This window comes from Pelophylax lessonae (assembly GCF_965119305.1).
Source record: "Pelophylax lessonae genome assembly, chromosome: 3".
Classification (NCBI taxonomy): Eukaryota; Metazoa; Chordata; class Amphibia; order Anura; family Ranidae; genus Pelophylax; species Pelophylax lessonae.
In genome coordinates this window covers 475,587,982-475,606,716 of record NC_138770.1, presented here as the reverse complement: position 1 = coordinate 475,606,716, position 18,735 = coordinate 475,587,982, and the positions used below count along the sequence as shown (strand labels likewise).

General features: G+C 43.3%; 1 protein-coding gene across 1 annotated transcript in view; it reads right to left on the bottom strand.

Annotated features, from left to right (window-relative positions):
* CAPN9 (calpain 9) overlaps positions 1-18,735 on the bottom strand; it is a gene marked incomplete at its 3' end in the record, with an annotated part of 565,834 nt that overhangs the window by 283,470 nt on the left and 263,629 nt on the right. The gene's annotated exons all lie outside the window — the stretch shown is intronic.

Sequence of the window (18,735 nt, the reverse complement as noted above, 5' to 3'; positions counted from 1 at the left end):
CAGTTACTCAAACGGCACAGAGAGAAATTTTCTTTGGATGTTGCGGAGTAGGACATGGGGAAGGAGGAAAAATGTCCAGGAGAAAGGAAGAGACCAGCTTAGAGAGGAGTCTCTTGGTCTCAGGAGAATCTAGCTCAGAGGTTCTCTGCCCAGAGTTGATAGCAAGCTTAAAGCCAGATGCTAATCCAGATCAAATTGAAGGAAGGACCAAAAACAGTCTATGGAGAATTTTCTCCTACAAAATGTGTTGGTCTTGCACCAAGAAAAATTGACTTTCCAAGTGTGATAGGAGACTTTCTGGTAGCTTGTCATCATGATTGTAGGAAAAACCAAGTCTGAATAACCCTTGTACTTTAGGTTCAACAGCCATGCCATCAAAGCCAGCGACCAAGAAGCAGAATAGTGTACCAGCCAAAAGAACCGAAGTTCTGGATAATTCAGGAGGCCCAAGCACATTACAGTACATGTTCTCCTGGGCTATTTTGGTGTGATGAGAACTACCAGAATGCACTTCATTCCATTCCTGTGATCCAGACAAGGGAAGATCTTGAGGGGAGGAAATGTTAGATAAGAGAGAACTGATCTTACAGCATCACTTCAAAGGATCAAGGGTCCCTAGATCTAGCAAAAAACTTGTTCAGTTTGTTTTTGGATCTGGACACCAAAAGATCCTCTTTGGGTCAATACTACCGTCATCAACTTTGTATGGTCTCCCTGTACTTGAGTTGTTTTCCTCCAGTTACTCTAGTTTCCTCCCACACTCCGTACATAGTTATAATTTAATTGGCCCTAGCATGTGTATGAATAACGTGGTTGTAAACATATATCCAGTGAAGTGATAAGCCCCAGGTGATACACAGAGTTGAAACAAATCCTACATAAGCTGTTACTGTTTATCTGCATCCATGTCTTATCCACAGTTATTCAATGTGTACAGTTAACACATTTCTGATTGTCAGAAGGCAGGGGATGGGGATCTAATGCCACACGTTGCACAGCTCAGAGTGGAGAACAGAGTCTAATCTGAGACCTGAGTGGAGGTAGGAGAGACTACGAAATCTCCTAGGGAAACATGCATAGCTTAGGCTGTTAACCAAAGGCTGTGTGTTAAGAGCTCTCCCCCCTGTCCCCTTTAATCCCTTGAAGTTGGCATAGCCTGTCGGAAATGACTCATGCAGATCGCAGAACAAGCAGACTGCAGACAGAAGTCCCACTCAGTGCTTTGGATTGAAGCAAGTACGCACTATAGAAAGATATACTTTGTTTTTGTTTTTTTGCTCCTTGAGGGAATGGGCTGATGTGAATTAGCGGCTCTATAAAAATACCTGAAATAAATAAAGTTGACTACACTTTACAAAGGGTTTCTTTTGCCTTCAAAAACTATGGGTTCAGGGGTTTGTTTGTTCCAGATGTGCTTTTTTTTTTTTTTAAGTTGATGGAGCTGTTCCTTTCTCAAAATAACACTGTCATTATGTATTAAGTATAGGGCTGCTATATATCCACCTCTTTTGCTCATTAATAGAACTCGTATTCTTTCCAAGAATGCAAAGTACTCTGTGATTGGAGAAGGGGGATCCTGTCATTCCTCCCCTCCCCCCTTCCTTCACAAAACAATTTGCATTCTTTATGTGAATGTTTGTGCTCTGTGTGTATGCATGCTTATAATCTGGGTTGTTGCGCTTTATGTATGTTGTGAGTATATCTGATATACACTGTTTAAAAAAAAAAACAGTCAGCGCATTCAGCCAAGGCTCGGCAGTTCCTAAATGTTTTGCAGGACAATTTCATGGGTCAGATGGTAAATGCACTGACAAGAAACAATGCGGTACTTGACCTACTGATTACCAACAATACAGACCTGCTCACGGATATAGAAATACGGGACAACTTAGGAAACAGTGACCATAGGTCAATTAGTTTCAGTATTAATTATAGTAATAGTAAACACAAGGGCAATATAAGGACACTGAATTTCAAATGAGCCAATTTCCCAAAACTGCGCTCTCTGCTAGAAAATATCAAATGGGATAGAACCCTGGGAATAAAGAACACTGAGGAAAAATGGGAGTGCTTCAAGAGCATACTTAACAAAGGGATTGGCCAGTGCATTCCAAAGGGAAATACATTTAAAAGAGCAAAACTAAACCCTGGGTGGCTAAACTCCAACATAAAAATGCATACTAATGCTAAAGGAAAGGCCTTCAAAAAATACAAGGCTGAGGGGTCATTGGCAGCATTCCAGCATTACAAAGAGTGTAATAAGAAATGTAAAGACGAAATCAGGGTGGCTAAAATAGAACACGAGAGACATATAGGGGAAGAGAGTAAAAAGAACCCCAAGAAATTCTTTAAGTATATAAACAGTAAGAAAGCGAGGCCAGAACACATCGGCCCCATAAAAGACGATAAGGGAGTTTTGGCCACAGAGGACAGGGAAAAGGCGGTAGTGTTAAATAATTTCTTCTCTTCAGTCTTCACAAAAGAATCGGGGGGCTACACTAACCCAGCTTGTAAGGCCAAGCTAAATAACACACCTCAGGAAATACCGCCATGGCTAACAGAAGATAGACTTAGAACTAAACTAGAGAAACTTAACATAAATAAATCACTGGGACCAGATGGCTTGCACCCGAGGGTTCTTAACCACTTCCATACCGCGTCATGTAAAATGACGTGGGCAAAGTGGTTGTAAGGATCCGGACCGCCGTCATATGACGTCGGCCCGTTCCAGCAGCCAGTGCGCGTCCCCGGCGGCGCGCAGCGGCGCGATCAGGGATGAGGCTCGTCCCTCGGACATAGCCCATCCCTGATCGAGGTAAACAGCCAATAGAAATTGGCTGTTTACCACGTGATCGGCTGTGTCAATCACAGCCGATCACATGAGCGGCTCAAGCACAAGCCGCTCGTTCTCTCTGCAATGCGCGCCCCCGGGGGCGCGCAGAGCAGCGATCGGGGACGAGGCTCATCCCTTGGATAGAGCCAATCCCCGATCTTGGTAAAGAGCCAATGAAATTGGCTCTTTACCACGTGACCGGCTGTGTCCAATCACAGCCGGTCACAAATATCAACAAAGATGAGGGTAACTCACTGTTACCAGGCTCTTCTCCTCACACACCGATCCAGTGTGAGGAGATCAGCTAACAGTGAGTTACCAGTGAGAGTACTGTACCATTACTGTGCCCTGATTGCCCCCATCAAATAAAGAGGACCTGTCACCTGCCCATCTGAGTACCTGTCACCTGCCCATCTGAGTACCTGTCACCTGCCCATCAGCGTACCCGAGTACCTTTTCCCTGCCCATCAGGGTACCCGAGTACCTGTCACCTACCCATCAGGGTACCCGAGTACCTGTCACCTACCCATCAGCATACCCGAGTACCTTCCACCTACCCATCAGAGTACCCGAGTACCTTCCAACTGCTCATCAGAGTACCCGAGTACCTTCCAACTGCTCATCAGAGTACCTGAGTACCTTCCAACTGCTCATCAGAGTACCTGACGCCTGAAGTACCCGAGTACTTGCCGCCTGCTCATCAGTACCCATCAGTACTCATCAGTACCTATCAGTATCAGTACTGATCATCAGTACCCATCAGTAACACCTATCAGAATCAGTACTACTCATCAGTACCCATCAGTACCTATCACCTGCCTGTCACCTGCCCAGCAAAGTACCCGATTACCTGTCACCCTTCATACAGCCACCATGTCAAAGTCCAAAAGGGTTTTCTCTGCCAAAGAGGCCTGTGAAATGATATCCATGATGAGTGACAGCAGTGGGGAGCTCTCACCTTCCGACGCTGAAACAATTTCTGAATCCGGTTCAGAATTTGAGCCCTTTGAAGGCTTTACATCTGGCACTGAATCGGAGGAGGAAGAAGTTCGGCCTAAAAGACGCCGCACTGAAAATCAGGCAGACACCAGCAGCACCAATGGCCAATCGGCAAACGCCAACGGCGCTGGACCCCAGGAGGAAATGCCCAGTACAAGTACTGGGATTTCACACCAGCCCCAAAGAAGAAGAGCCCAAATGCAGCTTCCGGATGCCTTGGCAAACCCATTGTGGCTGCCTTCTAGCTCTGGGTCAACTACAACCCCCCCTTCACAGCACAGCCAGGTTTGCAGGTCAACACCGAAAATTTTATTCTGATTGATTTTTTAAATTTATTTTTCCCTTTGGAGTTCCTTCAAAACATCGTGGACCAAACAAATCTTTTTGCCCAACAGATTATCGAGAACAACCCCACCTCACAGCATTCCCGTCCTTTTGAATGGAGACCCCTAACAGTAGAAGAGTTCAAAGTGTTTTTGGGCCTTACAATCAATATGGGGGTTACAAAAAAAAATGAGCTGCACTCTTATTGGTCCACCAAACCCATCCACCACATGCCAATTTATTCTTCAGTCATGCCCAGGTCCCTCTATGATGCTATAATGCGCTTCCTGCATTTCAACGATAATTCCCTAGTGCCCTCCCCGAGATGATCCCAATTACGATAAACTCTACAAAATTCGCCCCCTAATTGATTACTTTTCTAGACGGTTCCCCGAAGTCTATGTCCCTGACCAAAAGATCGCTGTGGACGAATCACTGGTCCACTTCACAGGCCGGCTGGCATTTAAGCAGTATATTCCCAGCAAGAGGGCTAGGTACGGCTTAAAACGAAACAAGCTCTGCGAAAGTAAAACGGGATATGTGTACGCCTTTCGCGTGTACGAAGGCAGAGACTCTGAGCTCCAGCCCCCTGAGTGCCCAACGTACATGGGAGTAAGTGGGAAGATTGTCTGGGACCTAGCCTTCCCATTGCTGCAAAAGGGGTACCATATTTATATGGACAACTATTACACCAGTTTGCCCCTTTTCCGCCACCTGTACCTGAAGAAAACCTTGGCCTGCGGTACAGTAAGAAAAAACCGGAAGGGCTTCCCGCAGAGTCTTATCACCACTCAATTACGAATTGGGGAATCCGCAAGCCTTAAGAACGAGGAGGTAATGGCTTTGAAGTGGAGGGATAGTAAGGACGTTTACCTCATGTCCACCATCCACGATGACAGCTCAGTGGAAATTCGAAGACGACGCGGTTCCGTTCAAAAGCCTGCTTGCATCCACGAGTACAATAAGTACATGGGGGGGGGGGGGGGTGTATTTAAACGATCAAATGCTGCTGCCCTATCTCCCGACACAAAAGACCGTCTTTTGGTACAAAAAGGTTGCAATGTACTTTTTCCATTTGGCCATGTACAATGCCTTTGTCACCTATAAAAAGTCCACAACAACACCAATCCCCTTCCTCCAGTTTATTGAAGACATTGCCACTGCCCTCATTTACCAGCAAGGATCCCCCCCAGAAATCATTCGTTCGGATTGTGTCAGCAGACTTCATGAGCGCCATTTCCCTTTCCGTATCCCACCATCACAAAACCGGAAGAAGACGCCAAAAAAGGTGTCGGGTGTGTGGCAAAAGAGGAATTAGGAAAGACACCAGTTTCCATTGTACCGATTGTCCCTCCCAACCTGGCCTTTGCATTGGAGAATGCTTCAAAATATATCACACTGCCCTAAACTTTTAGCCCATATTTCACTGCTGAATATTTTCCTGCTGCCTCAACCAACCATATTACTGCCTTCCTTGTGAACCGACCCTGGCCTGTATATCGACTATGTCTCTGCCTGCCGTCTGAATTGTTTATCCGCCATGTTTCTGCCTTTCAAGTGAACTGACCCTGGACTGTTTATCGACGATGCCTCTGCCTGCCGTCTGCATTGTTTATCCGCCATGTTTCTGCCTTTCAAGTGAACTGACCCTGGACTGTTTATCGATTTTGCCTTAGCCTACCGTCTATTTCTGCCTTTTACCTGCACTGACTTCGGCCTGTTACGACCATGTTTTTTGCCTGCCACTTAAACTGATCCTTCGCCCTGCTACTGTAGTAGTGGGATTCAAAATGACACAGGGGTCTCACTTTTGTGAGGGGCTTCAGAATATAGCGTTCTGATATGAGAAAACCAGTTTTTGGATTTCTCTGGGTTTGTAAACTCAGAACAGGGTCTGGAGTCCGGAGGCTTCAAAGCGATTTGGGTGGGAGAAGCCTCTACCCCTGTCCCCATTCTTTCCCGACCGAGGCCCTAAGCTTGATGCTCCTGCCTGCTGCCTGGACCAATACTTTGGCTGTGCTGATCATATCCCTGCCTGCACTGACCCAGGACTTTTTATGGAACATGTGCCTGTTACCTGGACCAATAATTGGGCTGTACTGACCATATCTCTGCCTGCTGCCTGTACTAATTATGGACAGTATTCCTGCCTGCTGCATGGACAATCCTTTTTCTGCTGCTGACCTGCCTGCTACCTGGACCAATGCTTTGGCTGTGCTGACAATATCTGTGCCTGCTGCCTGTACTGACTATGGACAGTATTCCTGCCTGCTGCCTGGACAATCCTTTCACTGTCGCTGTCTACGTTCCTGCCTGCTGCCTGAACCACTGCACTGCTAAAACCACAGGTATTTTTTTTGTTTATCCTTTGCTCAGCAGAATGTATTTTGGTATGTATTATGCTATGTGTTAGGGGCCTTCAACAATGTGATAGGTTGTCAGGAATTTATGTGTGTGATTTATGTCCCTAGCCACTTGCCAACCGGCCAATGTATATATACGTTCTCGGTTTAAACCTAAAAACCAGTGTTATGGCAGCAGATAGCTGCCATAACCCTGGTATTTTTTTAAACGGTGGACAGTTGGCTTTCCGATAAGGGTGGTCCCAGCGGCGGATTCGCCGCGGGATCACCCTTCCGGGATGGCGGAAGAGGTGACCCCCCCTCCCGCCGCGTCCCGGTCCTTTTCCCCGCTTACCGGACCCACCGGCAGCGGGGAAAACGATCCGGTCCCGGATCCTCATGGACAGGATGTTGAGTGAGGGCAAGCTTGCCCTCACTCGACTCTATGGTCTTGAAGGACCGGAGCTACGGCAAATGTTGTTGCCTAGCAACCAGTTTAAAGGTCCCTTTTTTTTTTTCATTTTATTTTATTTATTTTTTTTTTTCTATCTTTTAGTGTACTTGTGAGATCTGAGGACTTTTTGACCCCAGATCTTACAAAAAAGAGGTCCTGTCGTGCCTATTTCTATTACAAGAAATGTTTACATTCCTTGTAATAGAAATAAAAATGATCAATTTTTTTTTTTTTTAAATGGTGTAAAAATAAAAAATAATAAATAAAATAAATAGTAAAAAAAAAAAAAAAATTAAAGCACCCTGTCCCCGTTAGCTCGCGCGCAGAAGCGGACACATACGGAAACCCCGCCCACATATGTAAACGGTGTTCAAACCACACATGTGAGGTATCGCCGCGATCGTTAGAGCAAGAGCAATAATTTGAGCCCTAGACCTCCTCTGTAACTGTAAGATGGCAACCTGTAGAAATTTTTAAAATGTCGCCTATGGGGATTTTTAAGTACCAAAGTTTGTCGCCATTCCGTGAGCGTGCGCAATTTTGAAGCATGACATGTTGGGTATCTATTTACTCAGCATAACATTATCTTTCACATTATGGAAAAAAATTGGGCTATTTTTACTGGTTTCTTATTTTTTTATTAAAAAAAACTGAATTTTTTTTTAAAAAATTGTGTTTGGAAGACCGCTGCGCAAATACGGTGTGATAAAAAATATTGCAATAATCTCTATTTTATTCTCTAGGGTCTCTGCTAAAAAAAATATATAATGTTTGGGGGTTCTAAGTAGTTTTCTAGTAAAAACAACTGATTTTAGCTTGTAAACACCAAATGTCAAAAATAGGCCAAGGCAAGTGGCTAGGATGCACGATAGTGCTCCTTGGATGTTGGGTCCCTCTATATGGCTAGGCTGTGAAAAAGTCTCACACATGTGGTATTGCCATACTCAGGAGGAGTGGCAGAATGTATTTTGGGTTGTCATTTTTGCTGTATACATGCTATGTGTTAGGAATATCTAATAAATCGACAACTTTGTGTAAAAAAAAAAGGTTTTAATTTTTTTCCCACATTTTCCAAAAACTTGTGGAAAAAAATGACACGTTCAAAAGACCCATAATGCCTCATAGAATATACGTTGGAGTGTTTGCTTTCCAAAATGGGGTCATTTTGTGGGCGTTTCCATTGTCTTGGTGCTCTAGGGCCTTTAGAAGTGTGATAGGTAGTCCGAAAATGATGTGTGTAATTTATGCTCCTAGAACGCCTGAAGCTGCTTCTTGAATGTGGAGTCTCTTTATGTGGCCAGGCTGTGTAAAAGTCTCACACATGTGGTATCGCCATACTCAGGAGGAGTAGCAGAATGTATTTCGGGGTGTAATTTTTGCTATTTCCATGCTATGTGTTAGAAATATCCTATAAATTGACAACTTTGTGTAAAAAAAAAAGGTTTTAATTTTTTTCCCACATTTTCCAAAAACTTGTGGAAAAAAATGACACGTTCAAAAGACCCATAATGCCTCATAGAATATATGTTGGAGTGTTTGCTTTCCAAAATGGGGTCATTTTGTGGGCGTTTCCATTGTCTTGGTGCTCTAGGGCCTTCAGAAGTGTGATAGGTAGTTCGAAAATGATGTGTGTAATTTATGCTCCTAGAACGCCTGAAGGTGCTTCTTGAAAGTGGAGTCTCTTTATGTGGCCAGGCTGTGTAAAAGTCTCACACATGTGGTATCGCCATACTCAGGAGGAGTAGCAGAATGTATTTTGGGGTGTAATTTTTGCTATTTACATGCTATGTGTTAGAAATATCCTATAAATTGACAACTTTGTGTAAAAAAAAAGGTTTTCATTTGTTTCCCACATTTTCCAAAAACTTGTGGAAAAAAATGACACGTTCAAACGACCCATAATGCCTCATAGAATATACGTTGGAGTGTTTTCTTTCCAAAATGGGGTCATTTTGTGGGTGTTTCCATTGTATTGGTGCTCTAGGGCCTTGAAAAGTGTGATAGGTAGTAAGAAAGTTTTATGTGTATTTATGCTCCTAGAACGCCTGAAGGTGCTTCTTGGACGTGGAGTCTCTTTTTGTGGCCAGGCTGTGTAAAATTCTCACACATGTGGTATCGCCATACTCGGAAGGAGTAGCAGAATGTATTTTTGGGTGTAATTTTTGCTGTGTACATGCTATGTGTTAGAAATAGCTTATAAATTGACAACTTTGTGGGAAAAAAAAGAAAAAACATTTTTTTTCTTCATTTTCCCAATAATTGTGGGAAAAAATTACAACTTCAAAAAACCCACCATGCCTCTTACTAAATACCTTGGACTGTCTACTTTACAAAAAGGGGTCATTTGGGCGGTATTTGTACTGTCCTGACATTTCAGGGCCTCAAGAAAGGAGATAGGCAGTCAGTACATCTGGTGTGATCAATTTTCAGTAATTGGTACCATAGCTTCTAGACTCAATAACTTTCACACAGACTAAATAATATACACTAATTTGGGTTAATTTTACCAGAGACATGTAGCAGTATACATTTTGGCCCAAATGTATGAAGAAAAATTAATTTTTTGCAAAATTTTATAATTGAAACTAAAAAAAAGTGTTTTTTTTTTTCAACATTTTTGCTCTTTTTTTGCATATATCACGGAAAAAAAACCCCAGTTGTGATCAAATACCACCAAAAGAAAGCTCTATTTGTGTGAAAAAATTATAAAAATTTTGTTTGGTTACAGTGTAGCATGACTGAGCAATTGTCATTCAAAGTGTGAGAGTGCTGAAAGCTGAAAATTGGTCTGGGCAGGAAGGGTGTCAAACTGCTCTGTATGGAAGTGGTTAAAGAGCTCAGCCAGGTGATTGCCAGACCATTATTCATGATTTTTAACCACTTAACGACCAGCCACGTAGATCTACGTCGGCTGACTTTGAGTGGTTATACCGGGATGATGCCTCTAGCTAGAGGCATCATCCAGGTACCGTTGTTTGAAGCCGGCGGTCGGCTTTCCGTCGGTAACGATCAATGCGGCTCGGGAGCCGCTCGATCGTAACCCGGGGGGGCGGGAGGGGACGTCCCCCCCCTCCCGCCGCCTTCCGCGGCTTTGCTCGGGGCTCCCGTTCCACCGGGAGCCCCGAGCACCCAGCCGGCACGTCCGCCGGCTGGATGGAGTCCCGATGAATGCCGGAAACGGCATCGATCGGGTCTCTGATGACGTAACCCGGAGGCGGCGTCCATGACGTCACATCCGGGTTACTGTGCCGCAAAAGGCGGCAGATTTAAAAAACGGCTGTATGCAAAAATGCCGTTTTTGGCGTTTTGCATACAGGGAAGTGTAGTGGAGGGGTCTAGGGTCTTTTAGACCCTCGATCCCTCCATAAAGTGTACCTGTCACACATATTGCTGTCACAAGGGATGTTTACATTGCTTGTGACAGCAATAAAAGTGATCAGATTTTTTTTTTTTTAAAAAAACCTGTAATAAAGTTAAAAAAAAAGAAAAAATAAATAGGAAAAAGAAAAAAAAAAAAATTTAGCCGCCCCCGTCACCGTTAGCTCGCGCACAAAAAAAAACGTATACGCAAGTCGAGCCGCAAATGAAATCGCTGTTCAAACCACACATGTGAGGTATCGCCACGATCGCCAGAGCATGGGCAATAATTTAAAAAAAATAGCTACACTCTAACTCTAAACTGGTAACCGTTAAATAAATTTAAAGCGTCGCAGATTGAGATCTCTATTGACCGTAGTTTGTCGCCATCCCACGGGGGGGCGCAATTTTAAACCGTAACATGTTTGGTATCTATTTACTCGGCGTGACATGTTCTTTCACAATACACAAAAAAATGGGCTAACTTTACTGTTTAGTATTTTTTAAAATTAGTGAAATGTGATTTTTCAAATTTTTTCCAAAAAAATGGCGTTTTAAAGACCGCTGCGCAAATACCGCGTGACAAAAAATTTTGCAATGACCGACATTTTATTCTCCAGAGTCTTTGCTAAAAAAATATATATAATGTTTGGGGGTTCTAAGTAGTTTTCTAGGAAAAAATACTGGTTTTAACTTGTGAACAAAAAGTGTCCGAAATAGGGCTGGGGGTAAAGTGGTTAAGGATAGTTTACAGACGGGTATATCAGGAGGTAAAAATCAGCGCAGATGTTCTAAAATTGGTGAACCATAAATATATGTATAAAAATACTATACAACCTTAATCAATCTTCATACAATAAATAATAAAGTGCTCTCGTGCAAGATAAGATATCAGAAAGAATACCAATATTGTGCTTAGGTGATCTAGAAATGTGATCAAAAATATAACTGTAAATTAAAAACTAGGTGAGTATCCTGTGTGTAAAGTGAGCAACTGTAAAGAACTCAGTTGCGTGTGTCAGCTGATCCAAAATCAGCCAGAAAGAAATAAATGAAGAATAAAAATTGCCCTATGAAGAGTGAACCACTGTAACTCTTCAAAAAGGAACGAAATGATTCAATAAATAGTGACAAAGGTGATCATCATATCATGAAGTAACCAGTGCTCAAAAGTGAAAAGGAAGATCTCCCTTCCCTAGTCCTAGTAATTTGTATACAGTCTGTACTCACCTAGCACTGCAACAGTGAGAAAGAAAGCTGGACTGAAATGAATTCCCAGCATTGTCCCATGTTGCTTTCCTGTCTGATCGTCTTATCCTGTCCTACCTACAGACGTTGAACTCCTCCAGATCCTGCAGATCTTTAGTCACAAGAAGACCTGGATTGTGATATTCACATTGTATTCACATCTCTGAGGAAAGCACCTTTATTATTTATTGTATAAAGATTGATGAAGGTTGTATAGTATTTTTATACATATATTATTTATGGTTCACCAATTTTAGAACATCTACGCCGATTTTTACCTCCTGATTGATGTGTTGTATGTGGTGACACTACAGAATTAGCTGCAGATTTCTGGTGCTCCATTTCCCTCTACCTCCTTTTGCCTCCTCTTTATTCCCATTTCCTTCTCTCTATTTGGTAGTGCATAGGTTTACCTTTATATATTACAGACGGGTATGGTGCCAGCTGATTGGAAAAAAGCCAACGTGGTACCAATATTTAAAGAAGGGCCGAGATATATCCCGGGTAACTATAGGCCGGTCAGCCTAACATCTGTAGTCTGCAAGATTTTGGAGGGGATGTTAAAGGACCACATACAAGACTTTAGTAATGAAAATGGTATTATTAGTAGTAATCAGCATGGATTCATGAAAAATCGTTCTTGCCAAACCAATCTATTAACCTTCTATGATGAAGTGAGCTGCCACCTAGATAAAGGTAAGCCTGTGGATGTGGTGTACCTGGACTTCGCAAAGGCCTTTGACACCGTTCCCCACAAACGCTTACTGTTCAAACTAAGGAAGGTAGGTATGGACCATAAAGTGAGTACCTGGATAGAGAACTGGCTCCAGGGGAGGTTGCAAAGGGTGGTGATTAATGGGGAGTACTCAGATTGGGCGGGTGTGGAAAGCGGGATATTGGGGGATATTAGGGGATATTGAGTAAAATGTCAGTATTTGCGGATGATACTAAACTAAGCATGCCAATATCTTCTGTGGAGGATGTGGAAACCTTACAAGCGGACCTGAACAAAATTATGGGGTGGGCAACTACATGGCAGATGAGGTTTAATGTTGAAAAATGTAAAGTAATGTACCTGGGTGCCAGAAACCAGAAAGCAAGCTACTCACTAGGGAGGGAACCTCTGGGTGAGTCTAGGATGGAAAAGGACCTGGGGGTACTGGTAGACAACAGGCTTGGCATTGGCATGCAATGCCAAGCCGCTGCAAGCAAAGCCAACAGAATACTTGGATGTATAAAAAAGGGGATTCACTCCAGAATTAAAGAGATTATTCTCCCACTCTACAAGACTCTGGTCCGGCCACATCTGGAGTATGCTGTCCAGTTCTGGGCACCGGTCCTCAGGAAGGATGTGCTGGAACTGGAGAAAGTCCAGAGAAGGGCAACAAAAATAATTAGGGGAATGGAGGACATCAGCTATGAGGAAAGACTACAAGCACTGAACTTATTCTCTCTGGAGAAGAGACGATTGAGAGGGGATATGATATCAATGTACAAATATTGTACTGGCAACCCTAGCATATGGACAAAACTTATTCAGAGAAAGGGAATACAATAAGACACATGGCCACTCACTAAAACTAGAGAAAAGGCGGTTTCTTCACTGTAAGAACAGTAAGGATGTGGAATTCTCTTCCGCAAACAGTGGTATCAGCAGGGAGCATCGATAGTTTCAAAAAACTATTAGATGGGCACCTTAAAGACCACAACATAGAGGGGTATACAATGTATGGTTAACAGCAAACACACACACACACACATCATAGGTTGAACTGGATGGACTGATGTCTTTTTTCAACCTCACTAACTATGGAACTAAAAACAAAAAGAAAAAGGAAAGGAAGAAAGGAACACTTTAAAAAAACATCAGATCTCAGTGGGGAAACATATCTTGCTGGATATCTATACTGATATGTACTGGGTAATGTGTTAGGAATCAAAGGATATCACAAATTATCAACCTACAGAGAGGGCTGAATTCAAAGACACCCTGAAAATCAAAGTGAAAAAATCATGTAGCAGACTAGTCCATTTTGCTTAAATTCCATTGCAGTAACTAAAAATGGTACTCAGTAGTCTGTATGGCCCCTATGTGCTTGTATGCATACCTGAAAACGTTCAGGTATACACCTAATGAGACCACGGATGGTGTCCTGAAATATTTCCTCCCAGATCTAGACCAAGGCATCAGTGAGCTCTTGAACAGACTGAGGTGCAACTTGGCAGTGTCGGATGGCCCGAAACAATGTTCCAAAGGTGGTCTATTGGATTTAGGTCAAGTGAACGTGGGGGTCATTCAATGGTTTCAAGCCCTATATCCTCCAGGAACTGGCCGCATACTCTCGCCACATGAGGCCGGGCATTGTCTTGCACCAGGAGGAACCTAGGACCCACTGCACCAGCCTAGGGTCTGACAGTGGGTTCAAGGATTTCATCCTGATTCCGAATGGCAATCAGGGTGCCATTGTCTAGCCTTTAAAGGTCTGTGCGTCTCTCCATGAATATGCCTCCCCAGACCATCACTGACCCACCACCAAACTGGTAATTCTGAACGATGTTACAGGCAGCATAACGTTCTCCAGACCCTTTCACATCTGTCACATGTGCTCAAGGTGAACCTGCTCTCATCTGTGAAAAGCACAGGGCGCCAATGTCAGACCTGCCAATTCTAGTGTTCAATGGCAAATGCAAATCAAGCTCCACGGTGCCAGGCAGTGAGTACAGGGCCCCCAGGCCACCCTCAAAATCTGTTCATGATTCTTTGGTAAGAGGCATTCACACCAGTGTAAATATGATATCACTCGCGCCTCTGGGATGTTATATATAGAGTGAAAAGCCGCTAGTTCAAACTATAGGTAGAGTTGCAAAAATGGTAAATGATTAAAAACTGCGCTATCCTCTGAGGATCGAGGGCTCTAAGACCCTACTGCATATATAATGTGTCAAAAAAACTGTGTTGAAGTATTACTACCTTGAGCCCATATACATCATATATATTAATAAAAAATGTCACAATAATTATAAATGTGAAGCAGTATAAAATATTTCACCATCAGTGATTAATAAAGTGCAAATATAAATCAACAATAATCTCTAGGTGAGAGTGAATGACATCCATAAAGTGCAATATATGTGCTGGCAATTATTCATATATTATTCCACAAAAAAAGTATAAATAACGTCTATATAGTCCAATGAATTTCAATGAATTTTCACAACATAAAACAAGTATTATTATAAATAGTCCATGGTAGGAATGTGCTTGAGGGAGGAAAGTGCAAATAGTGCAATAAAGTCCTTTCAGTGCAGATTTGACAAGTGCAAATGAAAAGTGCTTATGCTGGTACAGTAGTGGTGTGACCCTCGAGTGGTGACTTCACCTCGAGTGCCGAATGGTAAGATAGACATTGGGTCTGCTGTTCCTTTCCCACGACCCCATATGAAGCCTTGTTGGTGATGAACTCATCCATATTGGACTCTGACACTCTCAATTTCTTTTTGATATACAGATTGATGCACCTTGAGAGCTATATGGTTGTAGCTATATGTCAATTTATGTTTATTTAATAGCGCTGCTTGTGCTTATTGATTCGTTGATATGCACCTTTTATACGGTAAGATAGCTCACTTACCAGATACCATGGATTCCTGTTGGCGTACGCCAGCAGAAATCAGTAAGGCTTGATCTCATAAGATCCTGGTCCTTGCTGGTGCATGGGGGTCCTCGAGTTGCGCCTTTTTACTCAGGGTATAAAAGGAAAAAAGCTTCTCATCGTGCAGACGGTTAAAAAATCCTTTTATTATAAAAACTTCTAAAAAGTAAAAAACACTGCAAAGTCACTGCAATATAGGTCACTCGCAATAGAAAATATATATGTACTGGTGCCCTTACAGACCTTTCCAAGCCTCGCGGCTGTTCTCCAGTGTCTGTATGTGAGACTCACGCTGTGCTCGCCATACCAGGAAGTGGGGATTTGGCGTGCGGTTCACTGAAGGGCCCAGAACGAAGCAGCGTGCGTTACAGCTTGAAGCGTTTCGTCATAGAAATGATGTCATCGGAAGCTCGGACTCCGCTTTTCTCAGCGGGGGATCGAGCCGCCGATCCCCTGCTGAGCAGAAGGATGACAGCTGTGTCTCCGCGCTGTGTGCGGAGAAACAGCTGTCAGTTCCCCATGCATCTCTATGGTCTCATCCGATTCCATCCGATCCGATCCGCTGGACGGATGGAAAATAGGGTTTCGTAGGTCTCAGGAGTTGAGATCCAACCGGACGCTTTTTGTCCATGCCCATATCAAAGGCAATGTTTCCATCCGTCCGGATTTGATGGATCGGATGTCATAGGAATGCATGGGGGGACCGTTCAGATCCGCCAAAAAAATGAACAGGCGGATCTGAACGGTCCGCCTGTGTGAAAGGGGCCTAAAAGTTATAGAGTCCACAAGTTATGGCGCTAATCATTGAAAATTGATCACACTTGACCACACCTGATGTACTGAAGGCCTATCTCATTTCTTGAGACACTAAAAAGTCAGGAAAGTACAAATACCCCCCATATGACCCCTTTTTGGAAAGTAGACATTCCAAGGTATTTAATAAGGGGCATGGTGAGTTTTTTGAAGTTGTAATTTTTTCCCACAATTCTTTGCAAAATGAAATTTTTTTTTTTTTCTTACAAATTGACGAATTAACAGGTTATTTCTCTCACACAGCATATGTATACTTGCAACTACACCCCAAAACACATTCTACTACTCCTCCTGAGTATAGCAATACCACATGTGTGAGACTTTTTCACAGCCTAGCCACATACAGAGGCCTAATATCCAAGTAGCACCATCCGGCATTCTAGGAGCATAAATTACACATATAATTTCCTGACAACCTATCGCACTTTTGAAGGCCCTGGAGCACCAGGACAATGGAAACCCCCATAAAATGACCCAATTTTGGAAAGCAAACACCCCAACGTATAATTTTTGAGGCATAATGAGTCTTGTGAACGTGTCATTTTTTTCCACAAGTTTTTGGAAACTGTGGAAAGAAAATGAAAATGCATTTTTTTTACACAAAGTTGTCCATTTATGAAATATTTCCAACACATAGCATGAACATAGCAAAAATTGCACCACAAAATACATTCTGCTATCCCTCCTGTGAGTGTGGTTATACCACATGTGTAACACTTTTACACAGCTTAGCCACATACAGAGGCCCAACATCCAAGTAGCACTTTACACAAAGTTGTCCCTTTATCCACTTTAAGACTGGGCCTATTTTTGACACTTGGTGTTTACAAGCTAAAATCATTTTTTATTGCTAGAAAACTACTTAGAACCCCCCAACATTATATATATTTTTTTAGCAGAGACCCTAGAGAATAAAATGAAGATTGTTGCAATATTTTTTATCACACCATATTTGCGTAGCAGTCTTCCAAATGCAATTTTTTTGAAAAAATTCACTTTTTTTAATTAAAAAATAAGAAAGCAGTAAATTTAGCCCAATTTTTTTCCATAATGTGAAAGATAATGTTACGCCGAGTAATTAGATACCCAACATGTCATGCTTCAAAATTGGTACTTAAAAATCCCCATAGGCAACTTTTAAAAATTTCTACAGGTTACCAGCTTAGAGTTACAGAGGAGGTCTAGTGCTCAAATTATTGCTCTCGCTCTAACGATCGCGACGATACCTCACATGTGTGGTTTGAACACCATTTACATATGTGGGCGGGACTTGCGTATGCGTTCGCTTCTGCGCGTGAGCTAACAGGGACAGGGCGCTTTAATTTTTTTTTTCCTATTTATTTTATTTATTAATTTTTTATTTTTACACAGTTTTAAAAAAAAACAAATGTTTTGATCATTTTTATTCCTATTACAAGGAATTTAAACATCCCTTGTAATAGAAATAGGCATGACAGGCCAAAATACATTCTATAAAGGAAAGTGTACAGGAATAGTTCGAGTCCATCTCCGATCCGCTACTATTAGCGATTTCAAATTCCGAATCGGATTCAGAATTGGATTTGGATACTGATGAGAGCTCCCCGGTGCTCTCATCAGTCATGGAGAGGACCTGAAGGGCCTCCTCACTGCTGTACATCCTTTTTGACATGCTGGCTGTGCGACGGGTGACGGTTGACTGCGGATGTTCACTGATGGGTGGCAGGTGACTGATAGGTGGCAGGTGACGGTCACTGATGGGGTGACAGGTGACGATGACTGATGGGGTGACAGGTGACGGTCACTGATGGGGTGACAGATGACGATCACTGATGGGTTGACAGGTGACGATGACTGATGGGTTGACAGGTGACGAGGACTGATGGGTTGACAGGTGATGAGGACTGATGGGGTGACAGGTGACGATGACTGATGGGGTGACAGAGGACGATGACTGATGGGGTGACAGAGGACGATGACTGATGGGGTGACAGGTGACGATGATTGATGGGGTGACAGGTGACGATGATTGATGGGGTGACAGATGATCACTGATGGGGTGACAAGTGACGATGATTGATGGGGTGACAGATGACGATGACTGATGGGGTGACAGGTGACGGTGATTGATGGGGTGACAGGTGACGGGCGATGGTCACCGATTGGTGACAGGTGACGGGTGATGGTGCACGGCGGTACTGATGGCAGTCTCTGGTGACAGGTGCACTTTAGGCTACGTTCACATGTAACATCGCGCAAACAACGCATGACGCCTCAAAGAAGCTCTTGTACCTTTTTTGGGCGTCATGCGTTGTTTGCGTGATGTTACCTCGATTCGGCAGGCGGAAATCGCGGCAACATCGCACAGCGTTTGGGGTGCTATTGCAAATCACGGGCAACGCACAGGCGCCCCGCGATTTGCAATGATTTCCGGATTGCGGGCAGAATCCCAGCACATGTGAACGTAGCCTTATGGGTGGCAATTTCTGGGCACTGATAAGGTGACTGTTGGGTGGCAGGTGCAATTGGGGGGGCTGAGGACTGTGTGGGGACCTTTATTGATGTGATTTTACTTTTACAGGTGTACAGAGCAGTAACTCACTGTTTCCTGACAGACTCCATGGCAGTATACGTTTGGGCAGCCCCGCCTCCACTCCTACCTCATAGGACCCCACTCCCATAAATCCTTGCTCCTTTTCAGCATCCGTGTTCTTTTTTTGTCCTCCTCCTGCA